The sequence below is a fragment of the Microtus ochrogaster genome, chromosome 7 (genome assembly GCF_000317375.1).
Source record: "Microtus ochrogaster isolate Prairie Vole_2 chromosome 7, MicOch1.0, whole genome shotgun sequence".
Classification (NCBI taxonomy): Eukaryota; Metazoa; Chordata; class Mammalia; order Rodentia; family Cricetidae; genus Microtus; species Microtus ochrogaster.
Window position 1 is genome coordinate 31944874 of NC_022014.1, and position 8695 is coordinate 31953568.

Consider the following 8695-nt stretch of genomic DNA (forward strand, 5'->3'; position numbering starts at 1 on the left):
GGCAAACGTCCTCCCAACTCTGCTGTCCTCCTCGGGCAAACGTCCTCCCAACTCTGCTGTCCTTCTCAGGCAAACATCCTTCCAACTCTGCTGTCCTCCTCAGGCAAATGTCCTCCCAACTCTGCTGTCATCCATGGCCTGGAGAATTCCCAGGACAGTACCTTCCAGTCTCCTCATCTCTACATGTCTATCTAGACTCTTCAGACCTCTGACAGATTAGTATTATGTCATGGCGGCACACATCTTTAACCCTAGCATTCAGGAGGCAGCTGTCTGTGAGTTCACTTGGTCTACGAAGCCATTTCCAGGACAGCCAGTGCTGCATAGTGAGATCTTGAGTCAAAAGATGAAAACAAAGACCCTCAAACCTAAGTCCCCGACAAACTGCACCTGCATTTGACCTCTGGTCTCTACAACCAGGAACACACATATATGCATAGACCTGCATATGCTTATATACAGAGAACAACACGATGATTTTCATAACTAGCAGCCTGAGGTCACTTGCCTAAGGCAGAGGATGCTGGTTTATAGTGTTATTTCCAGAACACAGAGACCTAAGCTGCTGAGAGACTCAATCTGAGTCCTATGAGCTTGGGATATCTTGAACTGAGGACGGGAAGAAATGGAAATTGTATGGTGCTGATGACCTTATAGGGAAGAAGGTGACTCTCTAAGTGGGACCTCTGTACGGTTGGGGGCCAGCCTTTAGGACTTTGCCTGGCCCTGCTCAGTGGTAGGCACATCACAGAGATTCAAAAGACGTTGTATGGACAGAAGAAAGGATGGAGGGAGGAAAAGGAGAGAGGATGAAGCTGGGAAGGAGCTGGGTAGAGAGGGGGTGTTCATGGAGGCTGATCCTGCATGTGGAGCCTTGCCAAGTTTGTGATAAAGTCTCTTGCTTTTTGGTACAGGACAGGGTGGCTGTGGTAGAAACTAGGTCAATCTCTTTGTAATATTTCTAAAGGGAAACTTGAAGAGAATTGTTTTTTTTTTTTCCTGGCAGACAATTAGGCAGGTTCTTATTGTTCCCATCTAAAGCTTTTCCTCCTATCTGGAGGGAAATATTTTGCCCTCCATGGCCATCTCAGTTGTGAGCCAGAGAAGTCATTCAAGAGAAACGTGAAACATTTCTTTGAGAATGACCATATAATTTAAAGTCTGAAATGACTACATTAAGATTTTATTTAATACTGTGCTTGCTTTGGAAAAGGGAAAAAGGCCGAGTAGCTGGTGTGTGGCCACATTGAATAGCCAACCAGTAAGTGCTGCAGAATCGACTCCTTTTATGACATTGGACATTGGCTCTTACAGCTGCCTCAGCTCTGTGAATTTGATGGGCCAGGGCTAAATGCATGGAGGGCATGTATTTCCCTGGACTCTATACTTGAAGCACAGTATAGGGCGGGCGCTCACTTTTCATCTCACCGGTGGGTACAACCCAGAGGCATTCACTGTGCGGTGTATGGGAAAGTCAGTTTAGTCCCCTCCATTTGGAGAAGTAGATGACCGTCATGCTCTAGGAAGGTGTATAATAGGCTTTCCCCCTTCTGGCTTGTGTGAATCCTGTAGCTGGCTGTATCTACTGTGCATCCGGTGAGTTGTTGGGGACACTCTATGGTCCCTCTGTTATGTGACAGATTTTCCTGAGGAGACACAATTCACACATGTCTGCCTATGCCAGAGAGGGGGCCCAAGACAGACCAATGTTCTAATTGTATCAATGTACAATCTGTTGAATCAATGAGGTTTTTATTATTATTTTTTTAGAGAAGTACAGATGAGGGGTTATTTACAAGGAACAACAATGACTCCAAGGCAGGTATATCCCTGGAAAGCCCAACCAGCATGGACAAGGGCTCCTGAAAACCTTCAGCCCTGGGACTTTCATGCAGCATGCAGGCAGCTTGATCGTCCGAATCTCTCCTTTCCTCCTTTCTACAACTGAATACTTCAGGGCCTCCACCCCCAGAAATGGTTTATTCTTTTTTATACTTCTGGTCAGGGGCTCTCAAGAATCTTTCTTTTTCAAACCTCCCCATGCTCCCTAGCCTCTATTTCTTTCCTGGAGGGAACTCTTCAGTTTGGAGGACAAGTTGCAGTTGGAGGAAAATGCCATGTCATACTCTGGAGTGGTTCTTCTCCGCCCTTGGCAGTGAACATAATGCTTGCTGAAGGAGACTGGTTTCTTACTCTCACTTTCAGGAGGAAAGTATCCACTTTCTGTTCCCACATCACTGCTGCTTCTTGTCCAGAGGAAATGAGTCTGGCCTATCCATCTGCTCAAATGGGAACTAGGCCTGTGTGGCTTGGATCCCTCTTTGACTTTCTTTTGGATTTCTCTTGTGTGCTCTCTTGTTTCTTCCATGTATGCAATGCCCAGCCCAGCCCTCTCTCCAGCAACTGTGCGTACAATCATGTGAGTGGTGGCAGGGCTATGAGCTGAGCTGTGAGGTGGATGTGGGGGAGATCATTTGAAGGGAAGCACCAAGTCTCTTTCATCACGTGACTCACCACTGATACATTGAGCCTTATGAATTTCAACTTGAGTTTTGTTTAAGTTGATTTGACACTGAAAGAGATGGGGACATAACCATTGGTGCATTGGAAGTCTAGACTCAGTCTTCGGGGTGCTCATAATCTGTGAAGAAAGGCAGGTCACAATTATTTGTGCCTAGGTAGTTGGCATTTAGGGCACGGTTGGCATATAACCTAACCAGGATTTGGAATGCATAAGATGGGGTCACCCACAGAATCTCAGAAAGGAAAAAGATGCTTGTTTTCCTTCACATGAAGAATCTAACCAACAATATACGCACATATGTATATATGTAAAAAACATATATGTGGGTAAGGCTAAATTTAAGGGGACAAGGAAGGACTGAATGGAGGGGATGGACATGAGTTATGAAAGAGAATATAGAGCTAATAGTTTTTCTAGTTCTAAATCTGTTATGGATTTTTCATTTTGATGGTGGATAAGTGCATAAAATATATCAAGTAGTAAAAATGCAAAATGCAATGTGAATCCCACAGCTTCAGAATGGCTAGTCTAATAATATAGAAGCTCATTTAGATGTATAGACTTTTGGTCTAGTTAATTTGTTATGTGATATTTATTTTATTTGAATTTTTATAATGAAGTCTATAAAAATAAAAGTAAATTGTAGAAGACAGGAAAAAAAAAACAATCAGAGACCAGGTAAGAAGGAGTCTCATGGGCTTTTGTGGAGGAGTTTGGGTCTTACCTTGAGAACAATGGGAACTCCTGTAAAGCTTTAAGAAAGGGAGCAAATAGGCGAACTACTCTGACTGTTGGTTGGGGAACAGGTGAGATGTTGGGGGCTGCAGACCCCTGGCCCCTCGACTTTCTTTGCCTGCCTCAGACCCTTTGCCTGCTGGAGTGAACTAAGCAAACCATCTTGTTTTCCTGTGCCTGCAGTTGCTCTGAGCACCAGACCTTAATGAGTTCCTGATGGCAGGGGAGTGAATTCTGGTGGGTTTTTCAGCTGAAAGATCCTGAGAGCTGGGGCGTGGCTATCAGTTAAGAATCTCTAAATAAGCTTCCCTGGAACACAATAAAGTTGGCATTCTTGTATCAAGGGTGACCCATGCCCCTGTGTCTCTGTCTGTGTGTGTGTATTTTTAAGTCTCCAGCCTAGGTCCCGGCTCGTGTCCAGTCCCTTAGCCCAGGCGCTACAGTGAGAGGAGGCAGCTTGTAAAATAAGGATGGATTTGGAGAGAATTGAAATTATTCTAGGTGAGCTCATATTAACCTGAACCAGGGTCTTGGTACTGGCCAAATAGTTGCATTTACTAAGAGATATGAAACAGGTAAAATCTAAAGGATTTTTTTAATTTGGAGAGGGAGTCAGAGAAATGAGTCCTTCATGACTCAGTTTTGTGCCTGGGATATTTAGGTAACTTTTCATGAAGGTAGGAAAACAGGGAGCAAAAATAAGTTGAAGTGGAAGGTAACACACCTCACTTTGTTGTCTGGAGTGTAGCTAGATGGGTTGTTTAAGTGAGGGCAGGGTGTCCATCACAGAGAGAGGCATGAGCTGGAGGTAGAGGATATGGGAACCATTAGCCTGCACAGAACAGACAGGATGTAGCTGGCAGGAGGCATGGCATGGGAAGAGAAGTGGATGGATGACGGGTATTTGGAGAAGGCAGTGTGTAAGGTCTGGACAAGGAAAATGGAAGCGATGGGATCACATAAAGTGTGGTCAAGGGATCAGGATGAAAACCAGGAGAGGCCGTTCCATCTGCAAGGAGCATACAAATGCATCAGAGGGTTTTGGGGAGTATTGGGGGGGGATATTTACATTTTGAGGCAGCCGGGGGTGTGGGTATAAGTCTACTCACCGAATTACCACAACTCTTTTCTGATATTCCCTCTTCCATGTTAGCCACGCTCTTGTGGTAGGACTCATTGGCTCTGGGTAGGTGGGGATCTTCAGGGTCTCTATGCTGGTTATCTTTTCATTGACTTGATACAAGCTGGAGTCATTTGGGAAGAGGCAACCTTCATTGAGGGACTGTTCCCATTAGATTGACTTTCAGCCAAACCTGGGGGGGCATTTTCTTAACTAATGATTGACATGGAAGGGCACAGCCCACTATGGTGGTACTGCCTCTGAGCATGTGGTCCTCAATGGTATAAGAAAGCAAGCTGAGAAAGTCATGGAAAGCAAGACAAACAGCACTCCTCCATGACTTCTGCGTCAGTTCCTGCCTCCAGGTTCCTGCCTTGAGCCCCTCTGCCCTTACTTCCCTCAGGGTTGGACTGTGTTGGAAAAGTGTAAATCAAAGAAATCCTTTCCTCCCCAAGTTTCATTTTGGTTGTGATGTTTGTTGCAGCAACAGAGAGGCTAACTATGACAGCCTCTAAGTAATGGCTCAGTATGTCTCTGTGTTTCTACATGGGGTAAGCCATGCTTCCTTCCTCACCCCCCACCTTCCCTCAAGGTGGTCCATTTCCTTCTGTACCTTCTCTAGCCAGTGCCCATCAGAGGCAGTCAGAGGGATTTCAGACACTAGAGTGTCTCTGTGCCCCCCTCGGCCTCTATCCTCGAATCTCTGGGATGGAGCATTGACATTTTGTAAAAGCTCCCCTAGGAGTTTCTAATGGATGGTCAGAACTGTAAACTACTGATCCAGGCAGACTCAAACCCCATGAGTCATTAACCTTTACCAAGTTAAACAACTGACCTTCTACAAAGGGAAAACCCTCTTAATTTGGAAAAGGTTGTCAACAGTGTTATAGAAAGTGATTTTTGTTTTCATGTTGAATCTTCCAGCTCTGAGATAAACCAAAGGCTTCTCTATGGCTTGGATAAACTCAAGGAAGGCTGGGATAATGCCTAGGCTGACCTGCTGGACTCCCCTCAACCTCTAGCTACATGGCAGGTGTTCCCCCTAACAAGGGCAGGGTATATATCCAAAGAGCCAGGGTAGAGACTGCAGCACAAATTGGGAGCTTAAGTCTGAGGATGTCAGATCCAGTGCATTCCATTCTGGAAAGCCCACTAGGGCCAATGTTCCAAGCAGCCTGGTTCTGGATCCCATGTTCTTAGACACGACTTCATTTGGTCAGATGGGAGGGATGGGATGCTGAGAGCTGAGAGTCTATGTGCTGTATGTTGGGAGGTGATTTTGAGATTCATCAAATACAGTACAGATGAACTAGTTTGAAACTCCTTATGAACCACAGAATTTTGCTCAGAAATGTGCTGGACCCCACTTGTGCCCTGCAGTAGCTGAAACTGGAGAATCAGACATGATTCCCTACTCCCGCTTACACAAGACTGTCCTGTGAATACTTTCCAGGTAGGTTCTAGACCCCAGGTAGTGTTCTTAAGGTTCGTAGGCAAGAGGACAAATGCACCATTTTCCTGGCTACAGGAGCCTCCAATTTTCTCCGCTTTCAACAATCAAATGAACTTTGTCCTGGGTTCAACCCAGGTTGTAATTCATCACGTCCAATCATGCTCCTTTCCCTTTGCTTTTTACCCAGACAAAGAATGCAGCGGGGAGGTCATTAAACCCTTTTTCTAGGGTGAAATCCACAGAAAAGCTGTGTGCAGCAATAACGCACTCCAAGAATTTAAGGAAATTTGCTATGCTTGATCTCGCTGCTATGAAGCCAAATGTGCCACTCTTTACAAAATAATACACAAAAAGTATTTTCAGAGCACACAACCCCTAATATTCCCTGCTGCTCCCAACAATGGAAATTGAGCTTCCTGCTTTAGTTCATATTTTTCTCAATAAGGGAAAATGTATGGACAATTTTCTGGCCCTTCCTCCTGTTTCTGGAATCTCAACCTCATCCCCAGAAGGTGCTCCAGTGATTGTCCCCACAGTTCAGTGTTTCAGCCTGTTCTCATATGTATTATCTGCATTTAATAGTTAAAAAACCACTTAGATAAACACTTGGAAACTGAGTCCGATAAGTGATTGATATATCAGTGAGGTTGAGTTTCACTTGTATGTGCCAATGCAAGCAAGTAAGTGTGTGTCTATATATGTATATATTTGCACATATATACATGTGCATGTACAGTGTTACATGTATGCATACATGTATATGTACACACATGTGTATACTTGTGCATTGTACATGCATACATACATGTGTTTGAGTGCATGGATGTGTATGTCTGTATAAGTGTGCCTGTATGTGTTTTCACATGTGTGTTCATGTGTTTATGAATACGTGTGGCCACAAGGATGTGTTAATGTGCATGCATATTTGTGTATGCCTTTGTGTGTACATGCAATTAAATATAAATGAATATGTGCCAATTTTTGTATGTGTAGGTACATATGTCAGTATGTATTTGTATGTATATGAATGTTGGTATGACTGTGTATATGTTTGTGTGTATGTATCAGTTTGTGTTTGTGTGTATCTGTGCTTCTATGTGTTCTGTGTACAAGTATAGGTATACATAGTGTTTGGTATGAGTGTATACATATGTGTATTTTATGTTTGTATGTGATATGTGAATGTACCCTTGTTCTTGCCTTTGTGTATATGTCCTGCATGTATGTGTAAGTGTACATGCTTCTTTTTTTGAGTTTGTGTGCTTAAATATGCATTTACATGCATACATATTTATATGTGCTTGATTATGCTTAGGTGAGATTTTTCCTGCAGAGACATGACACAGTACCTAGACAGGGAACCAACAATAGACCAAAGTAACTACACCAAAGTCTATCTTGGTGAACTCATGAGTATATTGGGCTTTCTCATAGGAGCAGGGATGACTCTAAGAAGCCACATCACCAAAAGTTTCCTTGTTCCCACCAGCATAGGTGACAACTCATGAAAGTTGCAACTCTGGGGAGCTCTGCTGGCAGCTTGACATGTTGGAGAGTCTCCTGTCTTTCCTTAGAAGTCCTTTCTATTTCTATATGATTAGAGAGGAGAAGCCTGTGCATCTTGTCAGTTTCAGGTTATTTCCTGAAACTTGTGAGTTGTTTGCTTTTTAAGCATTAAAGAGCCTCCTTTAAGAACTTCCAGAGTCTTAATGATCCTCTCTCCAGGAAGAATATTTCAGCTCAGAGGAAGCCATGAGTATTGGTGCATATGCATGTTCTTATGTATGCATGTGCACACATGTTTATATGTGTATGAAAATACATATGCATGACCCTGAGAATATGTTTGTGTTTGTGGTTGTCTGTGTATTTCCAAATAGCTGTGTGACTACATGTGTACTGATCTGTGTATAAGAGGTTATGTGTCACTATTCCTGGGGAGATGTAAGCAGGCACCTAGTCATCCCAGAGATGGAACTAATGATGGACCAAAGCAAGGACACCACCAAAAAACCAACTCAATGAATCAATGAATTGTATTGAGACTTACTGCAAGAATGTGTATGAGGGGCTACTTAAGGGGTAGACACAACTCAAAGACAGTTGCATCTTTAAAATCACCCAGTGTGGGTGACAACTTAAAAAAGCTGAAACCCTGGAGCTCTCTGCATGACTTACAGGCAGATTAACAGATCATAGCGGGTTCCTTCTAGGTAGTTCAGTTGGTCTCTCTGGGTTTCAGTCAACTTGACTGATTTGGGCCTTTCTAGGCAGTTTATCCTGCTTGAAAGTATCTCTTAGCAGCTTTTTATTACTTATATAAGATTGTGAAGAGCAGAGCATAGTGCATCTGATCAGTTTCAGGGTCTTCCTGGACCTTCTGAGTTGTTTACTTCCTGAGTCTTGAGGAGTCTCCCTTTAGAACATCTTGACTCCTATCAAGCTTCTGTAAAGGATGGGATACTTTATCTTGGAAGAAATTACTATACAGAACTCCACCCCTTCCTCTAGTTGTTACATTCTTTCCATCTCCTCTTCTATAATAATCTCTGCACCTTTAGGGGTATGGCACAGAAATTTGGCTATCTTCCTCTAACTTCTAGTGAGGTACCAAACCTTGTGTCCTTGCCTTTGTCCCTCCATTTCCAGAGTATGATATATTGGGGACAGGAGACAGAACCCAACATTTAGGAGCTGTTGGAGCCTAGGCATTGGGTCTAAAACCACTAGTTACAAAACCACTGATAACCAAGAACTGAACAGTTCAGGGAGATTGAGAAGAGGAAGTGTCTTGATTAGTTGCTTTTCCTTCCTGATAGCCTAGGTCAGTGGCAATTGTGTCCCTCTTCCTAGAGAACTGTTA